This window comes from Trachypithecus francoisi, unplaced genomic scaffold, assembly GCF_009764315.1.
Source record: "Trachypithecus francoisi isolate TF-2019V2 unplaced genomic scaffold, Tfra_2.0 Lachesis_group20, whole genome shotgun sequence".
Taxonomy (NCBI): Eukaryota; Metazoa; Chordata; class Mammalia; order Primates; family Cercopithecidae; genus Trachypithecus; species Trachypithecus francoisi.
The window spans coordinates 31932066-31951185 of NW_022681466.1; the positions used below are offsets into that span (position 1 = coordinate 31932066).

A 19120-nucleotide genomic window follows, 5' to 3' on the forward strand; every position below is an offset into this window, starting at 1 on the left:
GTTTCACCATTACGCAGTTAATTGAGCAATTATTAATGGCCAACCCAATTATACGCTACAAGGAAATGACGGTCACAGGGAAGCTCAAAGCCCTGAAGGGAGTGAAGCCCTGCTCCTCACCCGCCCCTCTGCCTTTTCCAGGGCGCTCTCCGTCCCGAGGCAGCAGATGGCCTGGTTGACCCTTCGAGCCAAGGCGGGAGAACCGGTGCTGGGCTGGTGGGGTAGGGCATCAAGGGTCCTCCGAGTTCTGTACCGTCCCGCCCGGCCCCTCCGCCGGGCACCGACGAGATGACGGCTCCTCTCGCGAGAGCTCGAGCAAGACCCGGCTCGGGGCGGCGGCTGGATGTTAGCCCAGCGCTTTAGACCGCGCCCCCTCTGGCACAGCTGGCAGAGGCGCGGCGGAGGCACTGCCGCGAGCTGCCGGTGGCGCGCACGCGCAGGTGAGCGGGGCGGGCTCGGGAGCGCGGGGGCACGAGGGCGAGGGGCGGGACCTGCGTCGCGCTGCGGGCACGTCGCCGCGAGTCTTCAGTATTTAATGTCTCTGTGTTCCACCGGCCTGGGCAAGCACGTGGGGGAGCTGCGGAAGAGCGGCGTTGCGGGCCGGGCCGCGGGGCACAGCCGGGGGCCGGCGGCGGCGTGCGGACTCCGCACCCCGCACCCCGACGGTCGCCGAGGAGCTGGTAGGTCGGGGGCCGCTGCGCCGGGGACCCCCTTGCCGGAGCCCCGAAGGCGTCGGGGTCAGGGCAATGGGGAGCCTGAGGTGCAGGTGCAGGATGCGACGCGCGCTCCAGGTACCCCGGGGGCGGGACGCTCCGGACGCAGAGGTGTCCTGGGGGCTCTTGGCCGCCGCGCGCTGTCAGACAGGCCCATCTTTCCCTCCCTCGCCTGCGCTCCTTCTCCTCCTCCCCCGCCGGTTGTCTGCCGGCGGGCTCCTGACAGATCGCGTGTGCGCGGCTCTGGGCGGCGCTCTGCGGCCGCGCCGTCCTCCCCACGCGCGTCACTGTCCTCGGGGGCGGGGGGCGAGGGCGCGGCGCCTGGGTCGCCTCTCTGCGCCTCAACTTTACCGGAGCGCGCACACCCGCCTGCCAGGCTGACCCGAGCGGGTCCCACCCAAGGTCGCCCAGCCCCGCGGGCGTTTACTTTTCAAAGGTCGTGTGTACACAGTCTGAGCCGGAGCTACCCCTTCACTTATGGAGCCTCACCCAACTTCTCACCCTCGGCTCGCCCCTGAGAGTTCCGTGCGGCGAGCCAGGGGAACCGGGAAGATGGGCCGGGACATCCGCCGGTTGTGATCCAACCGTGTTTCGGGCTGAGAGACTGTTCGAACCGAGTTGGGGTCTGGAGGTCGGAGGCTCAGGGGCGTCCCGGGGGGATTTGCATTCGTAGCCCCCGCAGGCGTGTCCGGAGGGACGGAGGCCGTCCAGCCTGGGGTGTCTGCCGACCTTACGCCCGGGGACGCCGAGGGTCACGTGTCCGGAGCCGCCTGCGGCCCAGCGCCCCGGGTCCGCGATCAGGAGGGACCGTGCCGGTTTCGGGGTTACGATGTGCTAGGAGAGGCAGTGGCTGGAAGCCTCGAACGCGGGCTTTCTGGCGTTCAACTCTTTTGTGCCCTAGCTGAAGGTCTTCCTGTTTCCCTTCCAGGGAGGGATAGGAGAAAAAAGGTGCTGATCGTGGTGGGCCGTGCTGTGGCGACTCGGAACGGCATGGGAGCCCTGGGCGTTTCGGGATCTTCCTCTCCTGGGGGATGTCCTGGGTGACGGCGCCTTCCTGCCGCGGTTAACACAAACCCGGTGGACTTCGCTCCAGGTGCTTGTCGAGGCCTCTCAAGCTGGCTAGGGTGTATGCGCAGGGCAATTAGTGAGGTTAACCTGGGTATCTTTCCCGTACTGTAGTGCGTGTTACTTAGTGTTTAAATTTGTCTCCAGTGAAATCTAGGCTGCTGGACCTGGTGCAACAGTATCTGTTAGTTACTGATGAAGGAACACCGTTCACAAAAAGCTATTAATTCTGGCAACTAGTAACCTTACATGCTCATGTAACTGCTAAGTCCTTCCCAAATTAGTACCTTTTTTTTTTTTTTTAACCTCTTTATTTAGAAAGCAAAGCTTGGACTCTTAGCACCACCCATCCACTTTGCTCTTAAAGGTACAGAACATCTTTGAAATGAAGAGGGCTGCCTGACTTGATCATTTATATGATTCCTCTGTTCTTGGCATTCAAGTGGTTCACCTGCTGATTATTTAAGACCTTGAGCACTGGAAGCAAGTGAAGTTTTGTTTTGGGAGCCTTTTGACTTGTGTTGAACCTTTCTTCTTTAACCTCTAACTAGTTTTGTAGGTTCTGCATAATCATTCCTGGGTGTATTCTCTTTGAAATATGGCCTTAGGTTAGAGGAGGTCCTCTGGATCCTACAGGTATGCAACTCACTAAAGCTCGAGTCTATTACTGAATTAAATAGGCTCTGTCTTCATGCATGTTGTTAGATGATGCCTCAGAACTTGCAGGTAACAGATCATAGCCAGTGAGTGAGACAGGTCTAATGGATTTGCGTCTAGGTGGGGTTCCTTGTAGGAATATCTCCCATCTCCCAGCTGTTTCTAGGAAATGCATTCTCACTTGGCCACTGCAGGGTGACAGTGGAGGTGTCTGTTGTAAGTGGCCTGCTCAGGTGCTGAAGTCGATATGTCTCCAGTGTAAGGTTGCTGAACATCAATATTTAAAAGCAATTTATCTTGCTACCTGGTAACCCAAATTATTCTTGAGTTTTGGACATAGGCTGGGTTGCAGCCATATTTTAGGGGAAGGCTGGTGTTAGCCTCTACAGTATTCCCTTTTCCTGTCCTAAAGACAAATGGAGATCATATTTGTGATACTGGGGACTGCGATAGGTGCTTAAGCGTTGCTCTTCCCCTCTCCTCCCTAAACAAGCCCTGAGACTGACTTTGTTTCTCTTGAATTACTTGAGTGACTTGAATTCTATTAAAAGCACCCCTGTCCTTAGCCTCTGACCCAGAAGCTTGTTTGGGAGGAAAAACAAATTGGTTTCCCTAAGCTTTGCTGGCTAGCCTCCTGGTCCCAGCCTGCAACATGACTTGATTGTGTGTGCATTTCAGGGCTTTGAAGATCAGGCAGCTTGTAGCCAATGTACCCAGAGAACTGACCGTAGAGTTCCCCTAGGTCACCCTTTCCTAAATCTTACCTGTGAGTCTAGAATGATTGGGCCTCTCTGTAGCTTGGTCTGTTTTCCTGTTGTGGGGAAATCAGTTGTTTCAGGTATGAGTTGCTTGTCATTCTCAGGCATTTTCTTCCACTCTGGGGAGGTAGTGGATCCTGTGGGCATCTTGTCCCATTGAAATCATCTCATACTATTTGAGAGTTGCTCATCTTTATGGTGGGGGGTGTATTTTAGTCCTAAGTCTTGCTTCTTAGGGCAAGTTCTGTTTCTTCCATGTTCATTCCTGGTGTAACACCTCAGGCAGTTTTCACTTTTATGATCATTTAACATTAAGTTCCCATCATATGTGGCATCCCACTGAAGGAACCTGCTGACCTGGGTACCTAATTTTAAACTTGGGCTGTGGAAATCATCATCAGTGAGCGTGTTTGGAGTAGGACAGAGTCTGGCTGGAGAAACAGGTAGTGGGGGACCTGGGAACTAAATTTGAGAGGATGTCTCTTTCTTGATAGTTACTGTGCTGGGTGAGTTACAAGCAAATGGCTCCCTAATCCTTTAATCCTCACACCTGATACAGTGAGGGTGAAGCTGGAGGTCATTCTGGATTGTTTCAGTGGCTGTCACACAAATTCAAATTGAGGGGTAGAGGAACTAGGAAGTAGGGGTGTGGACTTAAAACTAGGTCCTCTGGATGGCTTTTGTGAGAAGAACCAAGGAATATTCTTAAATCCCTGGGCTTTTCTCCTAGTCTTTCTGCTGCTTTCTAAGTAGATTGTTAACATTGTGTGTGTTATCATTCAGCGTTCTGAGAACTCGCTTTCCAGCAATAAATAGATTTCAAGGTGTCCTTTGCCTTAACGTTTTCATTTTACTAAATGGTGCAGCCTTGTCCACATTCTGTCGGGGTCTTCGCCATCTGGTTGTTTTTCTTTTTTTCGGCTTGGTTTGATAGTTTGCAGCAGTCAGTGGTAAACATTCTGTTCCCTATTCTGTAATGGTGGCTGGCTGCATTCACTGAGCCATGTGTTACTAAGACCCAGTTGCACTTGGGAGCAAAGAAGGGCCCTGAGGTGAGTCCTGGAAGTAAAAGTATGTATAACTGAGGGCTGATGAGGCTTGTTTCACTGCTGAGCTTAGCTGACAAGAACCTGGGACTTGGTACACCTCTCAGAGCTGAAACCTGGCTGTGATTCTAGGCAGGCTGGTTGGCCTTCCAGGTCTTGGTTTATTCAGTGGCTAAAAGAGGGTTGGTCAGAATTATCAGTATTCGGATTATGGTCCTGGGAGCCTTGGAGTTAGACCAAACGTGCCCAGGGGCGACTGGAGAGATGCGTTTGGGCTGGGAAGCACAGCTCAATGGGTAGTACATGTCAAAGACTTAAGGGGGAAAAAAACACAACTCACTGTTCATCTCAAGTTCTTAGCTCTAAGGTGTACTACTGTTCTAAATATTTTTTATTTTTAAAGATAGCTCTATTTGCCTAAATATGTTCTGGTTGAGGGGAGTTTAGAGCTACCTTGTCTATAGGGTAGCTACTAGCTGTGTGACTAATTACATTTTCAAGTATTAAAAAAAAAAAGTTTCTCAGTGACATTGGCCACATTTCAGGTTCTCAGTGGCCTCATGTAGCTCGTGACTGCCGTCCTGGTCAGTACAGGTCAAGAACATTTTCCATAATTTGAAGAAAGTTTTGTTGGACAGTGCTGGCCAAGAAAGTTTTTTTTTCTCCAACTTTAAGAGCTTAATTGTCTCAACTTGTAAATCTCTAAAGCATAACATGTTTGAGCTTAGTCTTCCAGAGTCCATAAACCCAACAGCTTTGGTGACAGATTATCTACTGGTTGTCTTCATGGCATACTGTAGGTGAGTTCTAGTCCGCCAGTTGGGAGTGGACAATCAGTTATGAAACAGGTGGAGTGAGGTCCTTCAGAAAGGACCTGGGGATAGGAGCCTGAAGCAAAGGGTCAGACTGTATGCCCTTAGAAAGCCCTTTTGGTTTGAGAGCCAGTTTATTATCATAAAGATCCTTGCTGGTTTGTCCTTGGTCTCCAAATGTCAGATGTCAACATATTGTTACTTGGTCCTTCGGCCACCTGATGACTTCCTGCAGATCTCAGTGTTGCCCTTAAACCAGGTTGTGTTTTCATTCTGCTCTTTCCAGTCCACCTAAATGTTAGGGGCCATTCTTCACACAAGGCACTGGCGGAGAGTGGGGCCACAGTGCGGATCTTAACGTGTTCTGTTGTGGCAGGGGTGGGGGGTTCTTTGTTTCTAGATGCCCCCTCTTCTAGTCCTGGGTGTGCTTTGTTTGAACCCTGCTAGATTGACCTTTGGTATATATAATGTGAGATCTCTTTTCTTGGAGCCAGGCAGCATAAAAGACAAGTATTGACGAGCGCCTACTGGCATATTAGTGGCTTTTTTCTAACTATGTCATTTTTATTCTCTCTTAGCCCTATGAGGTTAGTACAGTGATCTAGCTTGTGGGTGAAGAAACAGGATCCAGTAGGGTAAGCTGGTCCCAGGACACGGCGAGGGCTGGACTGGCCTTGGGCCTGGGTTGGGATGTGCTCCCCACCTCCTCCTCTGCCCCCCTGCCCCCCATGCTCATAGGCTGTTGCTTATTTACTGCCCCTTTATCACCACATCCTCATTCAGGAAACTAAACTGGGTTTTAAAAAGATTAAAATCATTTATCCCACATATGGAGTCTGACTATTAAGTGTTTCAGCCTCGTTACAACTCTGTGAGGGAGATATTCTTACTCCATATTACAGGACATCTTTACTTTATGGGAAACTGAAGTACAGGATCCTACTCTTAACTCTCTTGTCTTTCCAAAGCCATATTTTATCATCAGAATTAAGCAACCATCAGGTGCTTTTGAAATGCACAAGTAATGACTATGAATAAAAAAAGCTGTGCCTGAGGGCTCAGAGAAACTGCTCTGAAGACTGAGCTGGTTGTAAAAGACAATCCTGAAGTCACTAATTTCCCAGACACCTGTCAGACCTCACTTGGAGGTCACGAGACCATCCCCTGGCCCTCCAAAAAGCTGTCACCTGACAGTAGCTGGCCTCCTGATTAGAGGAGACAGTAAGATCTGTTCAAGCACAGCCCCAGCCCCCAGCCCTTCTCTGGCCTGGGCCTGGGTGTGTATTTGTGAGGCTGGGTGGACAACAGATCTGAAGGACAGTTCAGTCTTCTGTATACTCCTTCTTGCCCCTCCTTTCTGCCCCTCCCAAGAAAAAGGAGCAGGAGTGAGTCTCACTTTCCTGAACTGCCTTGGAGGGAGACCCACACTCAGCTTTGCCTTTAGCTGTCTCTGGGAGAAAAGGCCATGCTGCAAATAACCTCCCTGCTTTGTCCTTTGGCTTTGGTGTGGCTCACCTGGCCAAGCATGTGCTGGTGCTATTTTTAGCAGGTGGCATCTTTTAGGAGGGCCAAGTGCATGTGGCTGCAGTGTATGGGACAGATCCTGGTGCCAAAGCTGCTGCTGTCTCTGCTGCCACCGCCTCGTCAGGAGAGAGAGGAGAATAAAGCCACCCTAGAAGCTGCCAAGGGGTGTGTGGAGGGGGTGGCTGCTTAAGAGGTCTCCAGGGCTGCCTTTTCTATTCTGGATCTGTGGCAGGGACCCAGCCTGCCTCCTGGTGCAGGCAGGCATGTGACTGAGGCAGCCTGGGGAGCTGGGGAGCTAGGTGTCAGGACTGCTGCCTGGGGAGTGAGGACCCCTTGTTGCCCCAGCAGCGAATTTCTCAGGAAACCACATAACCCCATTACAAACTTTTATTTATGTATGTATTTATTTATTTAGAGATGAGGTCTTGCTTTGTCACCCAGGCTAGAGTACCGTGGCACGATCATAGCTCACTGCTACCTTGAATTCCTGGGTTCAAGGGATCCTCCTGCCTCAGCCTCCCAAGTAGCTGGGACTATAGGTGCACGTCATGATGCCTGGCTGATTAAAATTTTTTTTTTTTTTTTTTTGTAGAGATGGGGTCTCACCACCTTGCCCAGACCGATCTGAAGACTCCTGGGCTCAAGTGATCATTCCATGTTGGTCTCCCAAAGTACTGAGATTACAGGTGTGAGCCACTGTGCCTGGCCCCATAACTTCATTTTTGTGTGAAGTTGCCCAACCTAAGGGCCGGCCACTAAATGGACACTAAAAAGTCTCTAATAGTTTGGATTGGTGGACAGTCTGGTTCCTTGTGTCCTCTGGCTTAAACCAAAATGCAAACATGAAAGGAGGCACAGCCATAGACCCCCAGTGAGAATTCTTTACTGGGATGCCACAGAAGCTGAAGAGGGGTGAACAAGCAGTTTGACCAGCAAGCTTACTGGTTCCCCAGGCCACCCTGCCTTCTCTCCTTTTCAGTTCCTCCTTCCCTCTAACTTGGAGCTGCTAACTCCAGCCCATCTATCTGTTTCTGATTAAGAAAGCTTCAAGCCATATAAGGCCCTCTGTTGCCTATGGTTTATGTTGGCTGGAGAGCAAGGTTGTTTTTTGCAAAGTCCGATTCAAAGAAGTGGCAAGGGCTTGCGTAGGCTGTGTGTGTCCGCCTAGTGGGGCTGGACTGCCTTATTGGAACAGGTTCCTTTGAGGGAGCCTGAGAGTAAGGGGGGCTTACTACTCCTTGCTCTTAGTGGTGGCTCTCTAAGGCTAATATATGGTATGGCCACAGGGCTTCCTGGCAAGTGTATTTGCTGACAACATGAAGGTAAAAGCAAGCCCTTGTTTACTTACACAGTGTACCTGTCACGCTACCCCCCACAGAGGCATCCTGTTTCAGAAAACAAGGCTGGAAGCAGCTTCTGCTTATTTAATTAAGAACTAAAGTCCCTTGGCTCTTCAGGCACATCATTTTCCCCCCTGGAGAAAGTTTGATGGACCATATCCCTTGGGGTTCTTGCGAGTCCGACTGGCCTTCCGCTCAGTAATGTTGGAGAGCCCTTTCTCTGAGAGCCATGCTCTGACCTCATCTTCACCTCCCCTCTTGCTACCTCTTGAGTCAGCCAAGCCTGTTCCTGCCTTAGGACTTGGGCACATGTTCTTCCTGCCTGGAACTTTCTCCCCCCTACTCCTCCTGCCTCCCCGCAGATCTTGGCACATCTCTCAAGTGTTCCAGTTCTGATGCCACCTCTTCCAAGAGGCATTCCTGCCTCATTCTGTCTGCAGCTTCCCCTTCCAAGCGCTCCATCCAGCCTTTCTCGTTTCAACCACAGCACACAGAAAAGGACTGGGTGACCATTCCTCAACTCTCCCAGCTGGTGCCCTGCTACACGCACAGGGATATAGGTAATTCATCACATGCAAGGGCAGCCTTAGGGCTCAGTTCTCTCCATCTGTTGAGAGAGGCTGCAGGTCTTTATATTTAAGTCGCTGAATCTTTGCAGTGTCTTACCTATAATTTGACTCTCTACCCTTCCTTCTGCCTTTGCTTCCTGAGGGCTCTCTTTCCCTTGTGTGCCCAGTGAACTTGGCTCACAGTACGTGTTAAACTCTTTGTTAAATGACTAGCCCAGAGAGGTCCAGCCATCTGATGCTGACTAGCCTTCAGTGCCTTGCTTCCAGAAGGGTCTAACTATCAATAAGCATGCTCTCTTTTTGATATTACTGTTATGTCAGCTGGGCAGTTGGGGGTCTCTGAAGCACAATTGGCATCAATTATTATAATAGGAAAGTAAGGCATTACAAGTTTGTGCATAGATGAGTTGACATTAATGCAAATTTAGGATGGTTAATAAGAAACATAAAGCTGCGTGGTAATACAGCATGCATTGCTACTTGTATGTAGCTTAATAATGTGTTTTCTATCAAAACATTACTTGTAGAAAGATTTGGCTTTTGACTGTGTACAAGGCTTGAAAGGACAGTCCTTTGCCCACCGCCCCCCACCCCCATTGCTTTCAATTCTTCCAGCTGTCCCCACCTTTGTCAGTAGTATTCTTTTCTTTCTTTTTAAGGATTATTATCTGATTTGTTTTTCTGCTGTGGGAGATAGGACCTAGCTTGTTCCTATGCTTTTTTCTTCCCTCATCATCCCAGTGTAGAGATAGCCCAAGTTTTGGTCAAGTTGCTATTCAGAATATACATTATTATAATATGAACCTTGTTTATGGCTGCAAGGTTTTTAGTTTCCCATATTTCTTCTTTTCTTGCACTTCTCCTCTCCTAGTTAATTTCCTTAGTTTCTTTTGCTTAATTTTCTGTCTCTCACCAGTTCCCTAACCCCCCAACCCCCCGCCCCACCAGCCTCCACCGTTGCTGTGGAACTCCTCTCATTGGCGGGAAGTGGCTCTCACTGTGGCTCCACATACCAGGTGCTTGCAACAGTTCCACATTGCTCCTGGGTGCATCCCTTTTCCCTGGCTCTACTTCCCCTTCACCCTTGGAATTCCCTTTCCCCTTCTCTTGTCTCATTTGTGGATCCAGTGCCCCTCCTTTGTTGGTTGATTTCCTTGTCTTGGGGGAGCCCATCGTTCAGTAGCTTGCTGAGAAGGTGTGCATGGTTTGTGGCCCACAAGAAGCCAGCCCATCCATGCAGGGACAGGCACGTTTGAAGGCATGGATTGGGCCTTCAGTTGTGTGGCTGAAATCAGCAGACAACTAGGCCAGGCCCATGGAGCCCTTCCGCCAGGCCAGGCCAGCAGAAGGTCTGGCTTTACTTTTTTAGAGAAGTTGTAAATGTGGGGATCTGGATTTGGGTACCAGGTAGTGGTGAAATGGGTCCCTTTTTTTTTTTTTTTTTTTTGACAGGTCTCATTCTGTCCCCCAGGCTGGTGTGCAGTGATGCCATCGTAGCTCACTGTAGCCTTGATTTCCTGGGCTCAAGTGATCCTCCCACCTCAGCCTACTGAGTAGCTGGGACAAGAGGCGTGTACTACTATGCCCGACTAATTCTTCTAATTTTTTTTTTTTTTTTTTTTTTTGTAGAGATGAGGTCTCACCCTGATGTTGCCCAGGCTAGTCTTGAACTCCTGGGCTCAAGTAATCTTCCCACTTCCCAAAGCATTGTGATTACAGGTGTGAGCCTTCGTGCCTGGCTGAAGATGGGTCTTGAATGAAAGTCTGTATATTGAACGGGGCATCCCAACTCTCCTTGGCTCCCATAATGCTGGCGTTCAGGCTTATATCCTCTCATTCCTACCCCAAGATACTAGAACATTCTAATCTGAGGACACTGGCACTCCGTTTTCTGTTTCTCCTTCACCCCTAACAGGACACTTCCCCGTCCCATGGATAAAACTTGCAGTTGGTCAGTAGCAGAGAGTGGCAGTAACAAGCCCACCGGAGAAAAGGTCATTGCTTGTTTTTTAGACAAGATCTCACTCTGTCACCCAGGCTGGAGTGCAGTGGTGCGATCTCGGCTCACTGCAACCTCTGCCTCCCGGGTTCAAGCGATTCTCCCACGTCAGCCTCTCGAGTAGTTGGGACTACAGGTGTGCGCCACTATGCCTGGGTAATTAAAAAAAATTTTTTTTTTGTAGAGACGAGGTCTCACTATATTGCCCAGGCTGGTCTTGAGCTCCTGGCCTCAAGCAAGCCTCCTAAAGTTTTGGGGATTACAGGCATGAGCTACCATGGTGGCCTGTTTGGGCTTTTTTTTTTTTTCCCTTCCGTCCTCATCTCCACTACTCCCCACCTAGACTGAAAGTGCCTCGAGGGCAGTGCCTTGCCTGATTAATTTGTGTTCCACCGGCTGGGCGCGGTGGCTCAAGCCTGTAATCCCAGCACTTTGGGAGGCCGAGATGGGCGGATCACGAGGTCAGGAGATCGAGACCATCCTGGCTAACATGTTGAAAACCCGTCTCTACTAAAAAAAATACAAAAAACTAGCCGGGCGAGGTGGTGGGCGCCTGTAGTCCCAGCTACTCAGGAGGCTGAGGCAGGAGAATGGCGTAAACCCGGGAGGCGGAGCTTGCAGTGAGCTGAGATCCGGCCACTGCACTCCAACCTGGGCGACAGAGCCAGACTCTGTCTCAAAAAAAAAAAAAAAAAAAAAAAAATTTGTGTCCCACCATACTTTTCCCTGTGAGTGCCAGTAATTATTTGTTGAATAGAAATTACCTTCTATGCTTTTATGTGATTTCTGGGGCAGTCGTAGTTCACAGTCTGCCATTAGGAAGATAGGGTCTTACCTCTGGTTTTTTTGCTGCACACCAACATCTTTTCTGATGTCTTTACTGGCTTTTAAGTAAGGTTGTTGTCAGATTGCCATTTCATACCTTTTGAGCAGTCCTGTGTAACGTCTTCTGTGGTCGTGGGGGGGAACTCCATGTACCCAGGAAGGCATTCCTGGCACCTGCGTTGTGACCATCTTTAGAATCCTGTCGGAATTCGCTTGTAAAGCAAGATGGTTGTCAAGGCCAGAGGTGAGGGGCCAGGTGAGTGTGACGTAGTCTTTAAAGTTTTAAAATCCACACCCCTACCCCCCAGATGAAGTGATTGGGAAGATCTTTGTAGGAGGTGCTGATGATTTTTCCTTCACGAAAAGAGGCACGTGACTTGGACCTGCCATGGATTTGGCCAGCAGAGCAGGAAGGAGGCTGGGCAGTTCACCCTTGTGTACTGAGTTTTCCAGAGCAGGAGTTAGTTTAACTTTTAGTTGGACTGGAGGAGCTCTTAATGTGAGGCCATGTCCAGAGATGGTATTTCTGACTTTTGGCTTGTCTTACCTAGAACTCCTGGTAGTGGATTCAGGGTTTCCATTTTGGCCGTAGAAGGCTTTGCCAAGCAGGTACTCAGACACTACTGGGTTAAGCCTCTGGCCTTCTGGCCTTCCTTCTGTGAATTGGACTGGGAAAGTGTCCTGAGTTCCTAACAGCTGCTCTACATGGAAGGGCAGAAGCACCCCCAAAGTGTGCTGGTCTGGCTGTGCTGGCTCCCCCGGTTGCTCTGTGGGCCGTCACAATGGAGGGTGGGGGACAGTCCTGGACAGAACCTCACAGCCCCACTGTGAGCTCTTTTGGGATCTCTAGGGTACCCATGTGAAGTCATAGCTTACTGTGACTTACACAGGCCCCTGAGGATGAAGGTAACAGTCCTGTGAGCACTGAGGCTGGGCCGGGACCAACACCTGAGCCATGGCTCCAGCACTCTGATTCCTGGCCCAGCCATGCTGCTGAGGGTGCACAGCCCAGGCCTACCATCGCCCCCACCCTTGGTGGCAGAACCGAGCACTACCCAGCAAGGTAGGTGTTGGCCGCTGCAGCGTTTATGCAGCCCTCCTGTTGGTTGGGGTCTTCCGGGAACACGCTCTAGAGCTGCGTTGTCCAGTAGGTAGGGTCAGCTGCAGGTGGAGAGTTCAAGTTAAATTAACCTGAAGTAGAATTCAGTGCCCTAGTCACACTGGTCACATTTCAAGTGCTCAGTAACCTCCCATGACTAAGTGACTGCCAGTATTGGATAGCAGTCACTCTTGAGGGTCACCCAGACCTTTACCTCTTGTGACCTACTCTACTTTACCACATTGCAACTGCCGCAACTATGGCTCCTGTGGCAAACATCAAACTCTTTTTGTCTCGTCCGACCAGCACTTCAGCTCCTAGGATTTGTTCCTGTTTTACTCTGGGACTTGCTCCGTCCCATGCCCAAAGATATTAGAACCTCAATTTGTGTTCTTTCCCCCTCCCCACCCACCCATTGCAGCCTAAGGAAATCCTGGCCGTCTTTGAGAAAGCCTTCCTGGGCTCCCTTTGCCCACTTCTCAGCGCAGCTGCTTATGGCACAGGGGTGTGTGAGTGAGTGAGATTGATTCTTCCATCAGAATCGTGCGCTTCTGGTGATCAGAGTCTGCTGCTTGTAGCAACTTAAACATACTTGAATGTATGAGCGAGGTGAATGACTGTGACCTGACGAGGAAATGGGTAAATGCATCTGATACAAGCCAAGAGGCCCTCTTGGAATCTTGCAGAGAACTCTGAGTTTGTGATTTTCCTCCACCAAACTCCCATGGAAGGGAGTATCCCTCTGCCTGGCCACAGCCTGCTGTCATTCTCTGAATGCAGTGGCTGAAGTGCTGGGCTTTAGGTTCTGATTCTGTGCCCTTGGAAGACACCCTTCAAGGGGAAGAGTCCCTCATCAGGAACTTAATGAGCTGGGCATGCTGGAGGTGGAGTGTCTTGGGCAGGCTCCTTCCTATTGGTAGAACACGTGGGGACGGACAGCCTTTGTCAGTGTGAACACTGGAATAATGAAAGAAATGTTCAAATTCCAGTGTAAATGCTCATTCAGAACGCAAAGTGGATGTGGCTTCACTGACCAGGCCCAAGCCCAAATTGGGCTTGTTGGGCCCTTAGCTCCTAAGCTGTTGTTTTTATGGTGGACTTTCCCATCAGTTACATGTGGCTCTTTTTGCAGTAACTGCAGCCAAATTGGCTTAGTCACTGGGACCAACACTCTGTGTACCATTGCCAGGGATTTGTTTTCTTGTTTAGCAGAAGGCTCTAGCCTGCAGTTACCAGGTTTGTCAGCTGAGTTGAGAGTGAGGCCATTACTTCTCTGAGGGCTGTTCTGAGAAGCTGCAGGTGCCTCCCTGGAGAAAGAAGAGCTCCTTTGGAACCTGGAGGGAGCAGATGAATGCTAAGGCCTCTGGCTGTAGCACGTGCCTGACTTCAGCTCTGTGTGACCACTTGGCAACTAGCCAGCGTGCGTCCATTTCCAGGCAAATGGACCTGCTAAAAATAAGCAGGCAGCTATTTAATTCCAACAGATTCAAAATGACAGAGTGTCCTCCCCACCAACCCTAGGGCAGGGCTCTGCAGCATCCTTCTGGGAGGCTTTTCTCTGACTGCACACAGGTCTGCCCTTAGTCCTGGGTCTTGGGGAGGAGCCAGCCTTTGATTAGCTTGTGAGTATGAAGGCTTTGGGGACTAAGTGATACCACTTAAACGTTGAGAAGTTCAGGTTTACAAAAACACACCTCAGGGCAAAGAGAGCAACTCTGAAGAGTCTGGCCCAGTGCAGGAAGGAAGATGTCAGAAGAGCCTTGTAAGGCTGAAGGGGGATGTGTATGTATGAGAAGGTGGCACTACCTGGACATTCAGGAAAGGCTGATGCATTTTATACCACCTCTTGTAGGCCTGTCTGACCAGGTAAATGGCAAAATGGTATCTTACCAATTCCCAAGAAGTCTGTTTGACTGCGGTGATAATTGCCTCAGGGATGAGGGAGTGAGGGGCCAGCTGATATATATATACTTTTTTTTTTTTTTTTTTTTTTGAGACGGAGTCTCAGTCTGTCACCCAGGCTGGAGTGCAGTGGCGCAATCTTGGCTCACTGCAAGCTCCGTCTCCCGGGTTCACACCATTCTCCTGCCTCAGCTTCCCAAGTAGGTGGGACTACAGGTGCCCGCCACCACGCCCGGCTAATTTTTTTTATATTTTTAGTAAAGACGGGGTTTCACCGTATTACCCAGGATGGTCTCGATCTCCTGATCTCATGATCTGCCCGCCTCGGCATCCCAAAGTGCCAGAATTACAGGTGTGAGCCTCTGCGCCTGGCCTAGCTGATTTCTTGACTAGTGGGAAGTGGGGGCTGATGGAGGGGCATCTGTGAGGTGTCTCCTGGCAATGGGTGCCCTTAGTGAGACCCTGCCAAAGCCTGCTGATCCCAGGGGCTCTTGGCTCTGTTCTTGTTGGAGGAGGGTTCATATCTCTAAGCACAATTCACTGGTAGCAAGGAAAAAAAACACATCTTCCATTCTGCTCTTTGGGGATCTTGTAATCTCTGTTCTCAAGTGCTGGTGGAATGCTTCAAGCCAGGCAGTTCCTGTTCCTGGAAGCAATGGTGTAGATAAGGGCTTTATCTTGAGCCACTCACTGCATAGAAGCAGTGACACCTGGTTCCTGATTGCTCAGCCTTGGGTCTCTGGCTTTAGTCCAGAGTGGGGGGTGAAGGCTGAGGAGCAATGGGCACTGGGAATTTAAGTGGGACATGCTGGATTCTGTGGGTTGGGTGACATGGCTTCAGGGTAGCAGTATTCAGCACCTTCTAGGAGGCCTTCCCTGGCTTGGAAATGTAGAAACCATGTTTCCTGGTCAGTAATTCTTCAGTAGCTCCAGTGACTGTAGGGGTGACTCTAGAGGTGGTGGTCTGAGGGTTTAGAGCCTTAGTCTCTGGGGAACAAGCTGGGCTGGGAGGGCTAGGGGTGGTGTCTCGGTAAGCTACAGAGCAGCAGGCAGGGATGGGCGTTGTGGCCCACAGTGGTGATTCTGTGCATTCTGTCTGAGGACCGAGAACAGCGCAGGTGAAGTGCAGGGAGCCTAGTGACAGAAAGCACTGGGGACTGGGTGTGGGTGGCCCAGGGTACAGGACCAAAGCCAGGGCGGGGGTGCGTGCTTTGAGTCTTGGGTCTCTACCTCACTGTAGTATAGTCCCCTTATGGGATCTTGGGAGGCTGGTTGTGGTGGTGTGGTGTGGGAGCAGCAACTAACTGCTGGACAGGCAGGACCCCTTGGGATCAACTTTTAGTTCTAAAGGGGTGGGGCTTCTCCCAGCCATCTTGAGAGGTGGTTAGTGTTTTGAGCAGACAGCCAATTAGAGTCTGTGGCCTTGGGCCCTTGATATGTAAAATAAGGAAAACTGTCCCCCGGTGGGGTAGTTGTTAGGATTGTTTTTCTTCCTCTCTACCCCATCCCATTTAATCTTCTTCCTAAGATCAGATAATTGCTATGGGAGTCACAGCTATAAATCTGGGTGAAATGGATTGCCTCGTTAATAAGGAATCACAATCTAAATTTACTGACCTGGCCAGGTGCGGTGGCTCATTCCTATAGTCCCAACAGTTTTTGAGGCCGAGGTGGGTAGATCGCTTGAGGTCAGGAGTTCGAGACCAGCCTGGCCAACATGGTGTGAAACTCCATCTCTGCTAAAAAAAACAAACAAACAAAAAACAAACATTAGCCAGGCATGGTGGTGTGTGCCTGTAATCCCAGCTACTTGGGAGGCTGAGGTGGGAGAATCGCTTGAACCCAGAAGGCAGAGGTTGCTGTAAACCAAGATTGTGCCCACTGCACTCCAGCTTGGGCGACAGAGTGAGACTCTGTCTTAAATAAATAAGTAAGTAAACAAACAAACTGACTGGGTGAAAACCTGGATTTAGACTCAATTCCTCTTCCTCCTGGCATGTGTGCTGTGGGGTAGTATTTGATCTCCTGACAGCAGGCCATGGGCACACTCCCCTATAGCCACTTTCCCCATAGCCACTTTCCTGTCTCAAACTGTCCTTACTCTTTTTTTTTTTTTTTTTAATTATTTTTTCCAGCCAGGCCAACATGGAGAAACCCTGTCTCTACTAAAAATACAAAATTAGCTGGGCGTGGTGGCGCATGCCTGTAATCTCAGAAGGCTGAGGCAGGAGAATCGCTTGAACCCGGGAGGCGGAGGTTGCGGTGAGCCGAGATCACGCCATTGCACTCCAGCCTGGGCAACGAGAGCAGAACCTGTCTCAAAAAATAAAATAAAATAAAATTATTTTTACTGGGCAACCCCCAAACCAGAATAGGTTTAGGGGGAATTCCCTGTCTTTACTCTTTTATTTGAAAGACAATTGAACACAAAGCAAATACAAGGCAAATCTCCCATCATTACCACTTTTTTGGGTGTGTGCAGGTTGTTAGAGAATAGTGATTCTCTTTTTTTTCCCCCAGGATAGGGTCTCACTCTGTTGCAAGTGCAGTGGCACGTTCTCAGCTCACTGCAACCTCTGCCTCCTGGGCTCAAGTAATCCTCCTGCCTCTGGAGCAGCTGGAACTATACCACCTGGCTAATTCTTTTTTTTTTTTTTTTTAGACACAGGGTTTCACATGTTGTCCAGGCTGGTCTCAAACTCCTGGCCTCAAGCAATTTGCCGCCCGCTCCATCACCCCCGACCCCAGCCTTCCAAAGTGCTGGGATTATGGGTGTGAGCCACCACACCTGGCCTCAGAACAGTGCTTCTCAAACTTGACTGCACGTTGTAATCACCTTGGTTTAAAAAAAAAAAAAAAAACGGCCGGGCGCGGTGGCTCAAGCCTGTAATCCCAGCACTTTGGGAGGCCGAGACGGGCGGATCACGAGGTCAGGAGATCGAGACCATCCTGGCTAACTCGGTGAAACCCCGTCTCTACTAAAAAATACAAAAAACTAGCCGGGCGAGGTAGCGGGCGCCTGTAGTCCCAGCTACTTGGGAGGCTGAGGCAGGAGAATGGCGTAAACTCGGGAGGCGGAGCTTGCAGTGAGCTGAGGTCCGGCCACTGCACTCCAGCCTGGGCGACAGAGCGAGACTCCGTCTCAAAAAAAAAAAAAAAAAAAAAAAAAACCCTGCTGCTGGGGTCTCACTCTAAGATTCTGATTTAATAGGGCTAGTGCTGCCTTGGCCTTGGGCTTTTAAAAGCTTACCAGGTGATGCTAATGTGAAGCCAAGTTGGAGAACCATCATGAAAGAAATTAAAAATCTCTCCTCCCAAAAGGAGGAAGTAAGACTATCTTTATCTGTGTGTAAGAAATCCCAAGGAAATCTACTAAATGGTTAGAATTAGTGAGTTCAGCAAGTTTGCAGGATACAAGATCAGTGTACAGAAACTTTCCCTCTCCTACAACTGAATGACTTGTTGTGTGTCCTTCCCAGTTTTTCCATGGGATTATGTGAATATAGACATTCCATACACATGGTGGTCTGTACGTTTTTGTTTTATGTATCCAGGTGATTTTTTCCATGTTGGCACATGAGATCAGCTTCTTTCTGTAACATTGGTATGTCCATGGATTCCATAATCTACCTAGCAGTGATTCCCCTGAAATGTTAATCTCAATTTTGTTTCAAATGATGCCTCAGCAGGCATTCTTGTATAGACCTCTGCCTATGCAGAGGCATGTGGGTTAAAAACATTTTGAAAAAAAAAATTTTTTTTAAGGGACTAGTCTTACTATGTTGCCCAGGCTGGTCTCGAACTCTTGGACTTTTGCAATCCTCCTGTCTCTGCCTCTCAAGTAGCTGGGATCACAGGCACTTGGCTTTGTGGATTTTTCTTTGTTGTGGTTTTGTTTTTGTTTTTTTAATTTAAAGATGCCAAGTGTGGGATTTCTGAGTTGTAGGGTGTGGTTATGAGCTTTTAAGAGCTATTATAAGGCTCTCCAGAAAGGTAGTACAGACCTCCCCTTTTCTTGGCTCATATAATGCCTCTTCCCCCCTGTTCTAGAATAATGGGTTCCATATTTAATGTGGAAGAGAATTTAGGTACCCATCCCTTGGCTGTATGCCTTGAGCTATTTTTTTTTTTTTTTTTTTTTTTTTTGAGACGGAGTCTCGCTCTGTCGCCCAGACTGGAGTGCAGTGGCACAATCTCAGCTCACTGCAACCTACGCCTCCCGGATTCAAGCGATTCTCCTGCCTCAGCCTCCTGAGTAGCTGGGATTACAGGCACCCACCACAATGCCTGGCTCATTTTTTATTTTATTTTTATTTTTAGTGAAACACGGTTACAACATGTGAGCCAGGATGGTCTCGATCTCCTGACCTCGTGATCCACCCACCTCAGCTTCCAAAAATGCTAGAAGGCGTGAGCCACTGCACCCAGCCTCCTTGAGCTATTTTAACCTTTAAGATAGTAATACATTTGGCTGGACGCCGTGGCCTGTCATCCCAGCACTTTGGGAGGCCAGCTGGCGGATCACCTGAGGTCTGGAGTTCCAGCCTAGCCAACATGGTGAAACCCCGTCTCTACCAAAAATGCAAAAATTAGCCAGGCGTGATGGTGGGTGCCTGTAGACTGAGCTACTCTGGAGGCTGAGGCAGGAGAATTGCTTGAACCCAGAGGCTGAGGTTGTAATGAGCCGAGATCACACCACTGCACTCCAGCCTGGACGACAGTGAGATAAAAGGAAAACAATCTAGCAAGGTTCTGTGTTTGAACGTGAAGTAAAATGGTAGCACTAAGTTTTCTCTCTGAGGAATTGATGT

General features: G+C 49.7%; 1 protein-coding gene across 7 annotated transcripts in view; it reads left to right on the forward strand.

Annotated features, from left to right (window-relative positions):
* Positions 1 to 378: 378 nt before the first annotated feature.
* AKAP1 (A-kinase anchoring protein 1) overlaps positions 379 to 19120 on the forward strand; it is a 36944-nt gene continuing 18202 nt past the window's right edge. For 2 of the 7 annotated variants that reach the window (XR_004430682.1, XM_033183599.1), the window contains exon 1: positions 477 to 680. The gene's annotated coding sequence lies outside the window, so the exon portion shown is untranslated. Of the gene's footprint in view, positions 441 to 476; positions 681 to 1001; positions 1345 to 1641; positions 1807 to 11435; positions 11565 to 12198; positions 12372 to 19120 lie in introns of those variants that run through there. The other 5 variants (XM_033183602.1, XM_033183601.1, XM_033183603.1 and 2 more) reach the window with 5 other exon arrangements.